The following is a 19,039-nucleotide window of genomic DNA, read 5'->3' on the forward strand; positions in this document are numbered from 1 at the left end:
TTAAAGTCCACCTAACTCCCACCCAGACAGGCTCCATCTCACCTAGAAGCCCTGTGAGCAGTCCAGCCCGCTGGCTTCATAGAATCATAGAATCATAGGATGGTTTGGGTTGGAAGGGACCTTAAAGACCATCTAGTTCCAACCCCCCTGCTGCGGGCAGGGACACCCTCCACTAGACCATGTTTTCCAAAGCCTCATCCTTCCCAGGAGTCCTTTCCCTGCAGACACTCGCAAGCTTTAGATAATTTGCTAATTGGCCTGAACGCGCCCCGATGGCTCTGTTTTAGTTGCGTACCTGTGCTTGGAAGCAGCTGCTTTGGTGCCACAGGCACTTTTGTCTGAGCCAGAGCTGTGGTGCAGCGGCAGCAGAGATGGGCAGGCAGCTCACCTCCACCTCCTTCCCCGGGGAGCCTGCAGAGCTGCCTGCGGGACTGTGCTGTGACACGGCGTAGGACGGCAGAGCCCCGCTGCTTCAGGACTGATCCCAAGGGCAGCAGGCACATAACAGCTCCTACTCCTTCAGTCTCTTCTCTATGGCAGAGGAACATTTGTGGCTTAAGCCTCAGGAACACCTACAGTCTTATATGGTCCGTGGAGACTGAAGGGGTGATTAAGCTGTATATATGGATAGGTCACCCACTGGAGACCCACGAAGGTATCTACTTACTTGCATTTGCTAGAAAATGTAGGAATCATCTTGGCATCAGAAACCTGAATTTTTCTCAGGCAGCACCTAAATGGGACGCTCAAAGTAGACGGACTGGGTTCCACTTTTGGTTAGTAGGCTAACAAATGGTCTATAAAGAAATAATAAAATAAAATAAAATTTAAAGAAAAGAAAAAGGAGAAAATGAAATCTTTCCACAACAAAAGCCACTTTCTTTTGTCATTCTCAGCTCTTTTTTTTGAAAATGCCTCAAACTTTCTTTTGGTAATTGCTATGCAAACATTTTTGATGTCTGTGCAAAAACATCTGGAAGCTTACAGGGGCATCTGGACATAAATATTAAAAGATCAACAAAAAAACCTGATGTGAATTAGCCATGTGGATAGCCATAAAAACCACAACCACAAAAACCTGCTCCAAGTCTTTGGCTGCAAAAGTGGATGCCTTTTCCCTTGTTTTTAGTGTGTTTCTGAACTGATATTAAAAAAGTGAGTGGTTGTGATTAATAGTTGGGCTTTCTTCATTTTGACCCGTCTTAATCAGACTAGAAATTCCCTGACCTGATTGAACGGGTAGGAAATGTCCTTCAGTCCCCCTCTAAGCCCTCTGCCAAAGTTTTGGTGTTCTATGTCAAAGTTTTGATTGTGGTTGTGAAATGTGTGCTTGCAAGGGTTCCTTCTCCTGCCGGACACAGCTTGGACTCCCACCGAATTTGTGCTGTTGTCATGCAGAGCCATGGGGAGAGCTACCTGAGAGTAATTACACAGGGCAATCACTGCCTGGTGTTACGGGAACGGTGGTTTTGGTGTGCTCAGGTCTCAATTTCGCATTCCCACTGGGCAGACGTGCTGTAAGGAAAGAAACGTGACTGTAAGGTCCATCTCACACAGGGCAGCTGAAGGAAAACAGCAATCCCCATCCAGCTCTCACAATGTCATAAAGCAAGCTAAAACCGTAATTCCATGATTATTTTTCAGCTTATGGAGTCTAGTCTCATGACTTTTGAGCCCCCCAGGTTGGAAGTGTTGTGAGTCGCTTTTTGGCAAGGACATGAAGATACCTAACTCTTTACTTTTTAATGAGTCTGTGGTGCAGATAATCAAAGGTTTTAGAAGCTGACAGGAGTCAAGCATGTAAAGGGGTTTGATAACCTAGGTCTTACTACCTTGATTTTCTCTTGGTAAAAACAACAATAATAGCTTTTCCCCTGCAGAAGTGAATACAAGAAAGATTGAGCAGTACTTGTATAATAGAGATCCTTTACATTTTCCAAGGAGAACAGGAAAATGCACAGTTCGGTGGATGTGGATCAACTAAGCAATGCTGGGTATTCTAGGTGCCATCACTTACTCTCAGCTCATCTTTTTCCCCTTCTTACTGTTTTCTTCCTAGTCTTTTAGCTTTGTTTGCTCTTTCACTGCAGGATTCAGTGCTATTCAGCTCCTTGTCAGGAGTGGCTAACAGCAAGTTGCACGTATCCCACCACCCGAGAAGGACTGCTTATGGAGTGGACTTGTTTTTATAAGAGCATTTCTCTTTCTTTGTTTTCTGAAGACATATGTAGTATTTCATGATGGAAACAGAAATGCTGTAACTGGCCATTGCCCTCTGCAGTTGCTAACCCACTGGGATACTCCGGATAAGACCAACTGCAAGGTGAACAAATTGCTCTAAAAGACTCTTAAGAATGGAAACACACAGATGTTTGTATTTGATTTCTGCCCTAATATTTGGTGAGGACTCTATAATTTAAATAAAAGGGCTCATTTTTCCCCAATTTAATGTCTTTTTAACAGTGTGGGAGTTATAAACATTATAATAATTTTACCACTTTCATATTTAAAAATATGCCCTCTATGCATTTACATTCAAGATTTGTTTTTCTTCAGATGTGTAAATAACGCATAGCAATTTGCATCTCATGCATAAATCTTTCTCCTGTTGAATGCAAATTAAAAAATAATAATAATCCAGCCCCCAATCCCTTTTATTTGCCTTTTTTCCCCACCTCCTCATATTTATGGCAAGTTAGCTGACTAATTTTTCCAAGGAGAATTTCGGGGGTTTATGTGTGTTTAAAAAATTATCATCTGACTGAGGTTTTCTTCCACTGAGTAATAAGAAGCCTAGAGCTGATTAATAGTGTTTCCTTTTCAAGTCCTAATGAATGTTTTTCAGGTTTTATGCATCCCAGATGAACCTATTTTAAATAGTGAGTGTGTATCCGTGCATGAGTGTTGCTCTTTCTTGGGATTTATCCAAAATGAATTTAGTTTCTTGGTACCTTGTAGGACAATATCGATGCTGGCTTAATCAATTTCAATTTGTTGTTAAACCAGAAACTAAGCATTTATCAGGATGAGCCAGGAAGGGCTGAATGGACATTTCACGTTGCTGAGGACTCTTTGAGAAATTTGCTCCAGGAAGTTGCTGGAGCTCCAAATTTACAAGAAGCTCTTCTCTGACTTGCACTTGCACCTTGTCTGGATACACGCTCAGGATGGTTTTACTCTACAGGTTTCCTGCACTGGCAGTTTCCGTGCCTACTGATCAGTATCGTGGGTCTCAGCCCACTAAAAATACCTTCTCTGGAGAGTCTTGCTGCCTTCGTAAAAATGCAACCGAAATATCTCATTGAATCATCTTCCTCAGCTCAGACCGGTTCTGCTATTTATGTCTGTAGAGTCACTTTTGCCTCCCCGGCTGCTTCACACCGAGAGCCGGAGCCAGCCCAGGCAGACGTGCCGCGGTGCCAGCAGCGGCGGGAGCTCTCCGGGTGGGTGAGAGCCTTCTGCTCGCGCGGCAAGCTCCAGCCCCGGGTGTTGCAAACTCCCCAGCTCCTGGAGGCAGGTGGTGTTTTAGTGATCAGCTCTAAACGCCGTGGCAAGCAGTGGGTGAGCATTTCCTCCGCTGCCGCCTGATCATAGCGATGCTAATTTTAAAGCGGTGAGGAAGAGCAGGGAGGTGATAGCAGGATGGTCCCAGCTGTTCATCCCAGGGAGGCGAGCGGCACTTTTATTCAGAGAGGGAAGGCAGGAGCTTCCATTTCACTGCACAGGCCATAGGAGTGGGGAGAGGAGAGGAAAACTTTCCCTAAATTCCTGTTTTGTTTCAGAAAAGTGTTTTCAAAGACTCACCTTCTCTTCCCCTCCTGTCAGTTATATTTAGTTTTAAGCTCTCTTGGCTGCTGCATTGATAGCTCCTTACCATTTCCACTGCAATTAATCAGAGCAGGGTTGATTATGCTTTTGTCTCTGATTGTGTAAATCAGGATCCTTCTGTCTAAAATGAGGAGACCTTTGCTGCCTGGGCACCGTGCTGCCCGGCTCATCCCATCCCATCCCATCCCATCCCATCCCATCCCATCCCATCCCATCCCATCCCATCCCATCCATCCCTCCAGGCATGGCTGGATTTGCATGGGGGCTGTCACTCCTACACTGAAATCATGTGGAGGAGGGCTGAGGTGAAGGACGAGGCAGGCACTCTTGCTTCAGTGTGAGGACTTGTGAGATGGATGAAGCCACCATTTTAGGGAGCCTGTTACCTGCTTTTGCGCTGCGGTTTGAGGGGGAGATGTGAGGGCCTGGCGGGCTCTGCCCTGCCTGCTCTGCAGCACAGCCAGTCTCATCACGTTCAGTACACTTCTTCAAAAGCTGCTTGAACAGACTATAGGGTAGTGCTCATGTGATACAGACTGAGAAGAAAGAGTAGCTGTGGATAGAAAAAAAAAAAGTAAAGAAGTGAGTCCCAAGGAGCTCCAGGTCTCAGCAGCTGCTTCTAACAGCTCATGGACTACTTCTGTCTGTGTTTCACAAGGAACGGCAAGCGTGGGAGCCCGGGGAGAAATCACAAGGGTTTTGGCCCTTGCCATGGGCCTGCCTGGGTCACCCTGAGGCAGCCAGGCTCTCACTGAGATCAGTGGTCATTTTGGGAGAGCGTGAGCACAGGAACAGCTGTGAGGATGCGTGACACCTTCTGTGTATTTGGAGAGGTTAATTGAAAGAACAAACTGTAATTGCAGAGTCCCCAGCATGGCCAGGCTATAGATATTAGCTTTGCTGGCTCTTCAGCATTTGCTCTTTTCCTGATACTTCATAGCCTGTGAATCTGGCTAGCAGGTATCTGCCATTTTAGACTATGGTGTGCCTGCGAATCTCAAGGCTCTTTAAAAATATGTATTTAAACTCAGCACTCATGTGGGAGTGACTGCTTCACAGGTTCGTAGTCTGAGGTGCGGAGGGGTTAAAGTTATTTGCCCAAAGACTTAAGATACAGAACTGTGCACGCAGCAGGGCTGAGGAGTTGCAGTTCTTAATATGCCACTCCAAGCACTTGTCCATAATCCCTCCTTTTCAGTTAGCAGGAAATGATAATTTATAACATTGCCTCTTAGAAAAGTGAGTGCAGTATTGCTCTCCAAAGCAACTCAGGTCAGAAATCTTCCAGTTACACTAGCTAAAACCGCAGAAAATATTTCTGAAGGACAGACACACTATGCATGTTTTTCTTCCACCTGCCTAAACACTGGGCTGCGTGATTCTGTTCTGGTTTCGAGTGGGATCGATGAGTTGCAACTCCAATTCAGCTTGCAGGGTGTAACATTTGATTTTGCTGTATTTTTGGTTAGCAGATCACATCCTTAATACACCCTGACTTGTCAAGCAACATCTCTGCAGGCAGAGATGAAAGTAGCCGGAGAGAACACGTTTCCGTTGCTCATGTAGGAGAAGATGACAGGTAACATGATCTTGACCTCTGAAAGTCAGGGACAGCTCTGAGGGTGGGTGACTTGAGCCAGGACTTCTGCTGATCATATAACACCACCACATGCTGGTGCCGTAACACAGACATGGATTAACTCTTTGGACGGAGACGTGTTTTCCCAGTTGACACTAAATTGCATGGGGTCCTAACCCCTGTAAAGCTAGAATTAACTGGATAAGGGTATTCTGTATTGCTTGTAATTTTAAACTATTTCTTTTAACAGGAAAACAAGCAAGCTAATTCTTAGTACATCGCATTGCTCAATTTTTGGGTGGAGAAAAGTAATTCCTTGAGTGAATTACATCTTTAGATGATGTCACAAGGACCATCACTTCAGGGTTTTATTGCTCCTTAAGTAATGTACCGTCTGCCCTTTCCCAGGAATCTAGTTTTATACCATCGACAAACAGCAGGAGAGCGAAAAGTATCATCTGCAGGACACAGTAAACTCATGCAAGTAAATGTGTCCATAAACTAGAAGTTAGCTAGTGCATTTACAGATGTTCATTCTAATCCAGATGCAGATACTGTACCTCAGAGATCGTGCAGACATAGCGCAGAGGCTGCTTTGCCATGTTGCATGGAGAATTGAGGAAATCACATGATGCTGTTTTTTCCATCTTTTTTTCCCCCAGCTGCTAAATTACATTATAATGCACTAAATAGACACTCAATATTTTCCTTATATAAATTTATCATGTAGCAATTACTGCAGTTAAACTCGGTGCAGGTATGTGATTGTAAATGGGAGGTGGCAATCAGTGTAATTAGAAAAGGAAAAGATGTGTCTGCAAAACAACCTCTGCATTACAATATTGCCCACACTATAAACACCCTACCACATGGTGTGTCCCTTCTCAGTTACACAGTGTAAGTCCTGTGTTGATTCAGGCTTGAATTACACAGTAAATCTTGTCTGTGAATTTATAGACTGTCCCTTTGAAGGCAGAATTGTGCCAGCCTATTTATTTAAAGTCTTTTTTTCACTGCAGCAGCATGCTTTTGAGATGTAATACCTTATGCGCAAAATCCCTGAGTGACAGCAGCTCTGCAAGCTCATGATACTTATAATACATTACATATTATCAATAAAATGTTGCAAGACATGTCATAGATCTTATTAACATAACTTTAAATTATGGGTACAAGTTTGACCTATCTGTTGATGGATTAGAAGCAAAGCTTGGGTTGTTAAACAGAAGTAAAAGGCTCAGGGCATCATTAAATAAACTGTTTCAAGTAAAATGTCTGTATTTCACCATAAAAAGTCAAAGCATACTTGAAAAGTTAGTTGTCCCCAAGGCAACTTACAAAGTTTTAAGAAAACCATGAATAGCTTTCAAGTGTGGTTTGTTGGGTTTTTTTTTCTTTTAAATTACATTTGCCATTGCCTTGATATTAATTATGATCCAGATTGCTCCCAGAGATCTTGACTGCCCTAGAATAGTTTGCTCTGTGCCTCTCCCCATCCCCCAAAGCAAACTGGAGAAAATAAGTTCTGAACTGCCAAGAGATCCAGCCAGCAACCAAACCTTTGGTTCCGGCGGTACGTGGATTGCCTGCCCGTTGTGTCCCATTTCAGAGTTGAGATTCATTATGTCAAGATTAGGGAGTGCAGTGACAAGGAGAGTCCAAACAGAGATTTAGAAGTGACTCCTCAGACATGCAGGAGTCTGCGCTGGCAGATTCAGCTGCAGAATTTGGACGTCAGGTCACAAATGAATCTTTTACAGGTTTTCTGAGAAATTTCTAGGATGTTTGTGCACACTTAGGTAGCTTGATTAGTTTTAATTTACGGAGTGGCTTTTTTTTTTAAAAAAAAATTGTGGATCCTTTGCCACATGCCTTTGTGTTTTTCTCTTTGTGTTGGCACTGTTGTTCTCTCTTTGGAAAGAGGGAAAAATTTAAGGCAAGTCATTTAAGTGACGTGCCTGAAACTATGTAGAAGAACTAGGATAGGGCAAAGAACAGCTTATAGATGACCTGTTTCTTAGTCCTCCACTTTATCTGGGAAATATTCCTTTTCTTCTGAGTGTCATTAGAAGTGGTCTTCTATACAGGAGGGTAAATAAGGCTCTTTTCCCCCATGCTGTAACTGTTCAAAACAATGAATTTTATTTTTAGGATGTGAACTTCTGGTTTGGGGTGGTGGTAATGTTTCCTTTGTCTAGCAAAGATGGGAGCTGGAAGGCAAGAAGCCCAGAAATGACTGCCTTTTTACATTATTGCTATAATATCATTTCTGGATCAAGTACCAAACCATGACTGAGAGAGACCTCTTCCATTGACTTGGGAGGGAATGGAGAGAGACATTTAAAAGAAATGTGTCCAGCTGGTGAGTAAGCTGGCACGCACCACTGAGTCGTTAGTAATGTTTATTCTATTAGAGTGGACAGTCTTTTGCTGTTGACGAAAAAGCTAACTCAGTCCATTACACATTAAATTAAGAGAACATGCACATGCATCATAATCACAACTGTCTCTCCCTGAGCACTGATCAGTAATAATTACCTTTTGGGTAGGGGGTGGAAGGAGATAACCTAAATACTTTCAGGTTAATTATTACTCTCCTGTGCTTAGAAAAATCCTAGCATTTTAACAACAGCAACCTTTCTGTGCCTGAGGTCCTTTGAGACCTGAAATTGGCAACAACAAAAGAACATATATCTTTGGATTCAGCTGCTTTGGTGGGTTTTTTTGGTGTTTGTTTTTTGTTTGTTTGTTTGGGTTTTTTTCAGAGTGATGTAAAAAGCTTTTTTTGACGAGTGTAAAAATGTTAGTTTTCAATCCTATAGTCTCGTACTCTGAATAAATAAAGGCACAAATAAAAGCAGCTTGAGCCCTGCACTGGACTTCCCTGACTCTTTCTTTTAACCTTAAAGTTCACTGTGCTGAAAACTAATAGCATCTAGTTGTCAAGAAGCCAGAATAATGACATTTTGTTCCGTCATTCTAATGTGTTTTTCACTGTGCATTTTCTTTAATTATTTGCATGAGTAATATCATTATGCATTCATGCCAATACAATTCTGATAATTAATTTACATGATGGCAATTTCTTAATGATTTTGATGTCAAAGTTAATAGCAACATCTGATAGTTGATCTGTTGGTGCTGACATAAATTTAACTTTTAATATATTAATGCCAAAGCCAACAACAGCATCAAATTACACTGGAGAAAAATAAACATCCACTGGGTAAAAACTTCAGTGGAAAAGTCTTGATCCTTACCCGAGGTTTATAGGTTCAAAATAAAACAAAGACCCTTAGACATGATACATGTCAGATTTTTACGTTATCTTGCTTTATTTATTTATTTACATCAGTACTATTATTGATGCCTGATATTTAAGAGATCAAATTATATGATATCATATAAAAGATGATGTTCTCTTGCCTACAGCTTGGTGCATATATTCCATATTTTAAAATGAAAAAAAAAAAAGCATTAATTAAGCTTTTATCTTTCTGGTTCTTTAAGCATGAACTCTGAACTGCTCTGCAGTAGGGGAACTTAGGACAGGTGTCTGAACCTGAATTTGTATCATCTTGGTTTGTGATTTCAGTTTGCACTGTGTTGTAGTAATGTCAGCAAAATAAGCTTTATGTGGAGGCAAATATTGTTAATATCAATAAAACAAGAAGCAGAGTAATGCATAATAAGGTTTGAGATCAATATTTTTAGTACATTTTTACTATATGGAAGTGATGCAAAGATAAAGAGATAATTGCATGTGTTACTATATATTTGTACCTATCTTTTTAGACAGACTCATGTAAGTATTACAAGACAATTAACACAGATTAAAACCACATTCTTCAGTCTTTGTCCAGGTGCTCTGAAGATCTCTTTAGAAATTTATAGGCACTTTGACATCAAAATCATTAAGAAATTGCCATCAGGTAAATTAATTATCAGAATTGTATTGGCATGAACGCATAATGATATTACTCATGCAAGTAACTAAAGAAAATGCACAGTGAAAAACACATTAGTTAAATATTTTAGTACACCTTCGTATTGAAAAAATGTATGTGAAACAAATTATGATAACCATAAAATGGTGATGGTTGTTTTCCTTTTATTTTTTTTTTAATCATAAGCAAACCCTCATTCCATGACACAGTTGCTAACATAATATTTATTTCCACCCGCTTCAGCCCGTTAAATGTATAGATGAAATGTTAAAAGCTATTACAAATAAAATTGATCCTGCTGTGTATTTCAACCTTTTCCCCAATTGGCTTTTCATCAATGATATCCACCGAGGGACTACACATTTCATTTTAGATAGTGAGGAGATAATTATACAGCCTCAATTAGACCCTTCATTGCTGGACTATAAAGAGCTGCTAGTGCAGACCCAGATCATTTGCCTCCAAATTGCACCACCTTTCCTTCTTCAGTGTCCACCAGCAGGCTGGTTGTCCCTACCTGCTGAACGAGAAGCCCGTATGCCTGATTGCTTTTAGCCTGTCCCATCCTCGCTCTGAAAAACATGAGGACACATATGTGCTTGAAGCCACCCCCCCCCAAAACTCAGGGCTGTCAGCGGGGACCTTTTGCCCTGCCTGTCCTGTGGAGATGAAGGTTGCTTCATCCGGAGACGATTTTAAGAGTTCCGCTGGCAACAGAGAAAGCGCAAAGAGACAGCAAAAAGAGGCCAAGGTAGGTGGTTTGCTTTTTAAAATGTCTGCTTGAAACAGTTGACAATGAAAGGCTAACTTTGGCCCTAACGCACAGCTGTCCCAAGGCACGTAAAGCATGCAGCTGCATGGGAGACCTTTGCCACCAGCACAGCTGATCTCTGTGAGCCGGTGGCAGCACAGCTGCTGCCCCCCCTTCCTGCACCACTCGCTGCCTGCCCCTGCAGAGCCAGCGCCCGAAAGGCAATGCCTGGCGCCTGGCACGGAGAAGGACCCGATGGCAGTGGCTTTGGTCCCAAGGAGGAGGGAAGGGGAAGGGGTAGGAGAGGCAGCAGGCAGGGGCAGATGTGGGAGCAGGAGGCACCTCTGTTGGGAAGCAATTGTCCCGTGTAAGAGGCCTTCCAGTAACAAAAGCAGATGGGCTACTGGGAGGGTGACATGAGCAAATCCAAGTGGGTATGTGCGGTGCTTGCGCCTTTGTAAGTGTACAGGAGATCTTTGACCATGCACATGCCATCCGTGGATGCACATCATCTGTACACCCATGGGCCCTGTGCTGAAATGTCTTCTCCTCCTCCGCCCTTCGCTTCTGGAGAACGTGCTGGGAGGTAACAGTCTGGTATTTAATTCCTCACACGTATTTCTGGGGAGCTGTACTTCGGAAGAAGCCCGTGGGATGAGAGAGACTTTGCTCAGAATGTTAAGCTGTCCCATGCAATGTACCTTGAATGTAAGTGTGCAGCTACACAGCTGCAAACTCCTGTAAATGCAGTGCTCTGGAGGAGTACAGGAGAAGACCGTGGATGACAGGAGATGTCTGAGATCCCTTGGACCCCAACCACCCTTTGTCAAGACACGCACATCTTGTGGCACAACCAGATGTTTAGACATGAGCTGAGCCCACCTTAACCATTCGTTCTTAAAAGAGCATTGGGCTGAAGCAGATACTACAAGCATGTACAAGTAAGGACAATGAGAGAGAAGGCTGGAAAAGAGTCTGATATATGGAATGGTGATTTGTTTTGTGACATAGGTTTTGACAGGCACACTTCCTCTTCACAAATGTGGCTGTGATGAAGATCTGGAGATGCTTTCCACTACCAGAATAATTTAATTTCAGAGCCTTTTTTGGGGGGGGGGGGGGGGGGGGGTGAAGGAAAGGGGGATTTCTTTCTGTGTAAAATTGTCCTGTATTAATTAAAGATTATTTTAATAACAAATTTTTAAAAAAATAGCATTTCATATTATGAGACTTTGAGAAATGGGTGGAATACTAATTGACTGGCCTTTTTCCTTGGTCTGCAGAAGGCATGGTTTTTAGCTGCTCAAGTTTCTTTTGGAAACTGGTTAGTCAAGAACACATCTCGTTTTTAAGAATAGCTGCTCAACAAGGATCAGCAGTGTAAATGTTATCTTTATTCCAGGTGAGTAGAAAATCTCTTAAAAGCATTTCTGAGGAGTGTTAGCTTTGTGGGTTGATTGTTGGAAGGTGTAAGAAATATGACTCTGATTGTGGTTTGCACACTGAGTGACTCTCCCCCACAACCCAAATGGCTTTCTTACACGTGGCATTTCAGAAAACCCTTTTTTTTTTTTTGCCTCTGAGCATGTGGAATGCCTGTGCAGAAAATATTTCTTTTGGTGCAGGGCTTGTTATGAGTTGGACACAACATGTCTGAAATGTAGTGTAGGAGTTCGAAAAGGAGGATTTAAAAATTCAGAGCTGTCTGATGACTGGGAGCATTACTAATGAAAATATGTTTGAGTTTAATGTTGAAACTAAATGTCCCATAGAAGAGAATGACATGAATTTCTTCCCTCCCCAAAATTCATACTGAAGTTTCCATAGCCTTAAATCTGGCCCAGATAACTTAGCATCTGAGTTAAAAACTGCTCCCTATGCCTCACATAAACACCCACACCCAGGCATCTCATATTATCTTCCATTTCTTCAGTCCACTAATTATTTGCTACACCCAGTTATTGTGGGCTATCTTAAATTAGCTTCCCAGTGACTCAAACATTTATTAACTTCTCAGGTGCCAGGAGTTCAGCATGTGCACAAAGGTCTGGGGCCTGGGATGTTGCAATAGAAGTTCTTTAGGATATTGGTGGTCTTTCTGCACCCTGAAGCATGGCAGAGGCAGCAGGGGTACCACCTCTGGATGAGGGTGTGCCTGGGACGTCCCTGCCATCCCGAGGTCTCTGGCTGCTTTGGCCAGGAGGCTATTGACAGCTGCTCTAAACCAGGCCTGGCACCTGAGTGATGTTGGGACAACAAGGTCCCACTGAAGCCAGCAGTGCATCCATCTCCTCTTGGCCATGCCAGCCAGGTGTCCCTTCAAAGCTGGGGGACCCTCCACCCATGCCCTCCACCATGGAGATGTGGAGTGCTCTAAGATGCAGTGGGCTGCATTGTGTTAGCAGTGTCCCTTTGAGTCATGAAGCCTGAGGGAGATGACAGCAACAGTCAACTATTCACTATCTTTAAGCAGCTGTGAGCTCAGATGTGTGACTGTGGATATGATCTGACTGCTTTGGTCCTAAGCGCAGAAGTTGATTTCTGCAAAGGCAGTAATTAGTCAGTAGGCAGCCTAGCTACTAAGTACAACGCTCATTGTTTCTCTCCTTGACAGCTAGCTCAGGCTGGTTATTAACACAAAGAAAAGCTTTCACTTTGAAAGTCTTTTTGTTCCCTCCATCCTACACCACTACATTTCCTTTGCAGAAGCCACACTGAACCACATTATGCTGTGGCAGGGGTCACGGAGCCTCCTTAAGGTGCCATTTGATGCACTGGTCCAGAGGTCTCAGACTGGACTTAGACGAGAAGAACCAAGCAGTGCGTTTTGGTGGACGCAGCCTCTCCGTTCCCATGGCATGACCTGCTGCACATTGAGCTGGGAAAAAGTTTTGCAGGAGAAGCTCCAAATCATGTTACGTGGCAGCTTTGTAACAACAGGAAAATTATTTCCTCTGGTACTTGTGGGTTGAACTGGGATTGATTATGCTGACTGAGTTCTGTAACCATTTGGATGTCTTAAGTCTGCAGACCACGAAGAGATTTCACTGTAACTGGACAGACATTAATGTCCATTTATTCCACTGTCTTTGTCACTCAAAGCTTTCGGTTATACAGTTTACTGACTAATTGTACCAAGCAATGTGTTTTTAATACAATGTGTATTTACAGTCTATAGTACTGGAATACATAAAGCCTTAAAATATATGCTATGTTTGACACCTAAATCATATAATTTTACAAGGGGTTGTGTATATTTTTGCATCCACTTTAGACTTACACGCATACAGTACTTCCAATTGTTTATATATGTTAGAATCTCTTGCATTTAAATAGCTCATTATGCAAATATTTATGAAATACATGGATATTTATTTTTACTGTACTCCCTATTCAATCACTGAGCTGAGATTTAATGTGTAAACATTGTCTGCAAAGTTGCATGTGCAGTAATGAATTATGAGTAATTATGTACTATATACAATTATACAACAAAAATTACAGACTCAAAAAATATTAACGTTGCAAAGCCAAGCACTCAAATTTATGGTGCATCAGAGGTAAGGTGCAATCCTAATTCAATCCCCAATTATGCATGTGTGCCTTATAACATGGCCTTCACTAGCCACACTACGGTTGTCCCCCAGCTGCCATCAGCTGCGATGGGTGCGTGACCGTGTCGCAGGCCAAGGCTCCGGGCTCCGGCCAAGCCTTGGGATTAGACCAAGGCCAAGTTTGCAATGTTTCCCAGACAAGGACTTTTCCCTGGGTTTGGTCACCTAAGCAACTGACCTGGCTCAGTGAGCATGTTTCTGATTTTCCCACCCCAACAGCAAGAGCTTGCAGCAAGAGAACGCCCTGCACTAATTCACCTCTCAGTCTCGAGCTATACACTGAGCAGGACTAATTTTGCATTTGAGACATTTGAAAGAGCACTGTGTTCTCGTATAATCAAAGACTGAGCCTGGAGTACATTTTGTTGAAAGGTTTTTTTTTGACCAGAGTATCTTCCACTAGAAAATGCTGCTTTGTCGAAATTGAAATGTTTCGTAGGAACATTTTATTTGTGATGATATTTTTGACAGAAAAAAATGTGAGCAATTCAAAATCTGAAGAAGGTATTTCTCACTGCCAGTTGTTTCACTGTAGACCTGATTTCTTTTCTTTTGGTTTCAGAGCATATATTAATTTACCCTATTCAAGGGTTAAATCAAATCACCTGCACAATGACCTTGAAATGTTTCGACCCTGTTAATTCTGTCATTGTCCAATTTGATTATTAGAAGACTTCAATAAGTTTGCGTTTTGGTAAGTATGTTATTTAATGGCCTTTGTGCATACACACTTTCCTATATTTTATGAAAGCAAGCAAATCCCAGAAACTTAATTTCAGCAGAATTTATAACTGCTATGAGGATGACACCCGATCTAAAAACAAACAAACAAACAAACAAACAAACAAATTAGTTCAAGTGAATAAAGTTTGCCCCAGTTATAAGCAGCCAAAATAAATTTACAGATTAATTTGAATGATCTCAATAATAGATGGCATCCTTAGTTCCATCTATTACATTGCAAACAATTTGTCCTTGGAAAACTTTTTTTCTCTGAACGGTTACTGTATTTCATTTTTAAAATAAAATAATTTATAGAGAATTTGGGGGGGATATATGAAGCCAATTTTTTTAGTGTTAGCTGAAGCAGTGTTGAATATGAAGTATACAACTGTCTACAGGAAAAAATTATTTCTTAAGCTAATTTATAGCAATATGCATCCTGCCTTTTAATAAAAGCAATATTAAAGAGAAGTGCTCTTAAACTGGGGACGGGTTGGCCTACAGTAACACCATTTGGATAAAGATTTCTCAGGATGCTAAAATGAATCTGATCCCAAATCTTTTCTTTCTGGTTCACAAAACATTTTATAACTTCCCAGGGTGCTTATGTTAATTGACTTCTCTCTCAGCACATTCTGGCTATGGAAAAAGATAAAGCAAAACAGTGATGAAGGAGGATCTCATGTAGGCAAGTTCCAGGAATATATTTATATTGGAAATCTTATCGAAAAGCAATACTTTCACAACATTTCTTACTAAATAAATAGTATTTGGCTAGTGTCTAACATAACAGATAGGGATGCTCCAATTCATTACTCAGGTGCTGTCTGTGGAGAAATTTGGAAACAGGAGTGCTCACAGCAGGTGTGCTCAGAAGCATAACCTGGGTAGTAAGAAATCCACCTCCATACAGGACACTGCAACAAGGACTTGTTTGGCTGTAGGCTTGACTGTGTTTTATGTGAAATATTAATTGGCTGGGTAAAAGAGATCACCCTGGTTTTCCACAGACCCTTAGCCTGAGGTGGCCACAACCCTTTCCAAGCTTTTTCACAGTCACTTCTCTACTACCTCCTTGTGGTGGATCTTAATAGAGAAATTGGCTTCTGATCTTCCAAAGACTGAGATTCTTGAACAACTTTCTGACAGACCTATTGAGGGGGAAGATAGCCAAGAGGGATTATGAGGTGAATCTCAATGCATTTATGAAAGGGCTTATAGACCAGCTATCTTCACAATAGCAGCCAACTGTGGCTGGTGGTTCAGAAGTTTCCTTTGCTTGCCCAAGCAGACTTGTTCAAACTCAAAAGGACTAATGTCTCCTCAAAAGCTTCAGGTTCTTTTTGGAGGCCAGCAAAAGCTAGCTGAGATGTGGGTTCTTGCTTCCAAGATGCAGGCCCAGAGGTCAGACATGCTAGCCTTCACTCAAATGTTATTGAGGTCCTGTGTCTTTTGCTGGCTTCTTCTCCTAGTCCTACCCCAGTCTTACAGTGTGGTCTTGGAGAGTCAAACCATGTACACATCACATTTTCTCATCTAAAGCAATGGGAGAAGCATTCCATAAACCACTGTTATGAAGGCAGTGATGATGGGAAATGGCTTCGAGATGCTTGCACAAAGCGCAGTAGATGTGTGAGTCCTGTAAGCCTGCAACACAGAGTCCAGCCCTTGGAAGGCATCAACCCAGGCATTTCTACAGCCTCAGCTTGCTCTGCTCTAGACTTAAGACTCTCACTCTGCTCCCCTGGCCCCCTCTCCCATCACCACCGCACCCAAGCTCTGTTTCAGGTGGGAAGCAGAAAGTCTTTAAAAAGAAAGAGAAAAAGGAAGGCAAAAGAACACACACACCTGTGCATTTCACATGTGATTTCCACCTACCCCTGCCATATAGCTACGAAAATGTGTTTATTTGTATATGAATAAATACACTTTTTTATCGCTGCAACTTGTAAATAGGAAATGAAGTCACAATCCTCGAAATTATAATGGCAGGCACACAAAGACACAGTTGCTGGCACGGAATTCAATTAACAGATAGCAATCACCCTTGGGTGACTGTGTGAGGTGGAAATATACAGGCATGCTAATAAGTAATATCTTAAAGCCAAGGCGTTTATCAGCCAGCAGCCAGACATGGGCATAAGTGTGGGCAGACAGCACTGCTCTGGGATATTTAATAAAACCCGCTCTCTTCATTTGAGGATTTGTGTTTAATCATTTGGTAACATTTTAGAAACATCCAGGCTGGGAAGCTTCTGAAATGGAACTGCTTAGGTCAGAAAACAGAGGGAGTTATTTACTGATACTAAAATAGCCAAAGGAACAGAGTGGATTCTAGGTAATATTAACAAAATTCTTTGTTGCCATCTTTTTGACCTTTTGAGTTTCTGGGGTATGTCTGCTACGTGAATCACAGCCTTATCTGGGGAAACATGCAGAAGGCGTTCATTAATACTGGGAAAGCAAATGATTGAACTGCTGTTTAAAAAAAAAAATTTAACTCTTTTTTGCTTGGTCGAAAGCCTAAAGCTAAAATAGTTTTCTTCTAGGCTCCTCGAACTTTAATTTGCATTGCATTTTGGGCTTTCAAAGGCTTCAGGCAGGCCAAGATTTGTCATCCACCGAAAGATGTTAAATTCAAACTTTCTCATCAGGGCTCTCGTTGTGCCACAGCAGTCAGGTGAATTCGCAGGACTGTTTTCCATGCCTAAATATCGCTGCTTCGAGGAAAGGCAAATACAGAAGCAAAGTCATGGGTTTCCATAAAGGAAGGCAGTTCAACTTAGTATTTGTTAGGAGCTTCATGCAGAAGAAACCTAAGGCACGGTGTTAGTACATTCTTGGGTAACTCTCAAGGGTTAAAGCGCTCATCAAACGAAAGCGGTTTGAAGCAGGACAAATGGAGGCCAGCCAGCCTAGTCATGGGACATGCAGGAAGCAGCATATGCCAGCCATTATCAAGGAAGGCTGGAGGCTTTTGGCTAGGAAGCAGATGGTGTTGCTGGTAGATGCTTTCACTGCTTTTGGTTTCACCTCTGCTCTGATTAAGCAGTCATGCCTTTTGTGGTCATCAGCTCTGCCCCTGCAACTGGGCCGGTGGCAGCGGGAAGTCTGCGGTGCTTCCACTCCTCCCCGCTCTGAGCGTGCTGCCTCGGGGGACCGCGTTGTCCCTCTCATTGGCGAGGCTGCCTGCTTTGCTTTGGTTTGAGCATTTCTGGTGTCCACGCAGGCTCCGGTGGTCACCAACAGCTACGCAGAAGCTAAAGTGGTGGGGTGATTGTCCGATTTGCACAGAGTCTTAGCAGTTTTGCTTTGTCAAAGGAATCATCAAAGGCATAGGTGCACTGAAACTAATGTCAAAGACGGGCTGTGGACATGCTACAAGAACCCTCTAGCACGTACTCTCGGTACCTGTTCCTTTTCCCCGGAGGAATCGTGTGATGTACAAATCAGTGGACAGCTTCCTCTGCCAGCCGTTTCCCACTCTGCTGGCACGCAGCCCAGCCTGGGCTGTGCTCAGGAAGCTGTAAAGTGGCTCTGAATAGCTGCTGTGAAGCCGTCCCTGCGCTGCTCCTGTCACAAAGACTTTTCAGTGCCCGCCTCACTAATGGATGGGTTTCTCCTATACAGAGTGCTGAACAATGCGGTGATACATTCAGGTTTTATTAGTGTGAGTTTAGCGTGGCCGCATTATTCATAATGGCAACACCACAAGAGAACTGCACAGTTCATCCCAAACGGGAGACCATAAATCCTGTGAGCCACGCAGCACCGTCAAATGGTGTGTTTTCATTACTTATTTTGCAGGAAAGCTATTTGTATTCCCTCTGTATGTAAACCCAAGCTGTCTTAATATTGCAAGCCCAAACTGTGTTGGAGGAGGTAATAACAACAAAAATTTGCAACCAGTACATTTTAGAAAACTCAGTCATAACTCCACGATACCAAGGCTTTGTACCTGCTGCCAAGCACGAGGGGGGCGAGTGCTCTGGCAGGGTGATGTGCCAGCCCCATGCGCTGCTGGAGGGGCTCAGCCCTTGCCCACCTACGAGTTATGGCAGTGGAGCCCTGCAGTTGCTTCGGGACTGAACATTGATTGCCTTTGCTGTGAAGCGTGCGTGTGAGGATCTGCTTATGTATGGGACAAGGAGAGACTTTGTGCTTCTGCTCGCTTGGTTTCCTTTAATAGAGAGCAGCTGCAATAGCGGGGTGTGTGAAGTACGCGCAGTGGAGATACATTAGTGGGCAGAGTGTAGGTAACTTGGTCAAAAGTTCAAGACAATTGCAATTTACTGTGAGGAGGCCACATCACCTGCCTGACATAAATCAGGCTTTGCAGGCGTCAGGAAGCAGTTCAAGCTCTGTGTCGATTTGCTGCCACGCTTCCGTACGGAGACTGTCACCGAGGGAGCCAGCCTGGGTTCGCAGTGAGAGCAAGCAGCTGCTCGGAGGAGCGGGGCTGAAGCAACTGCCTCACTTCACGTAGGCAGCAGGTGACTGCTAAAGAGATGAAGCTCACTTTTGCGTGCTTCTGCACTCGACCTAGTGACCCAGAAACGGAGGGCTACACAAGCTATTACAGGTCTTTTCAGCTACT

At 42.9% G+C, this 19,039-nt stretch overlaps 1 long non-coding RNA gene across 1 annotated transcript in view; it reads left to right on the forward strand.

Annotated features, from left to right (window-relative positions):
• Nucleotides 1–9,943, forward strand: part of LOC142601287 (uncharacterized) — a 59,301-nt gene extending 49,358 nt beyond the window's left edge. The window contains exon 3 of the long non-coding RNA XR_012834889.1: nt 9,844–9,943. This is a non-coding gene — a long non-coding RNA (uncharacterized LOC142601287). The remainder of the gene's footprint in view (nt 1–9,843) is intronic.
• Nucleotides 9,944–19,039: the final 9,096 nt, after the last annotated feature.

Source organism: Balearica regulorum, chromosome 3 (assembly GCF_011004875.1).
Source record: "Balearica regulorum gibbericeps isolate bBalReg1 chromosome 3, bBalReg1.pri, whole genome shotgun sequence".
Lineage (NCBI taxonomy): Eukaryota > Metazoa > Chordata > Aves > Gruiformes > Gruidae > Balearica > Balearica regulorum.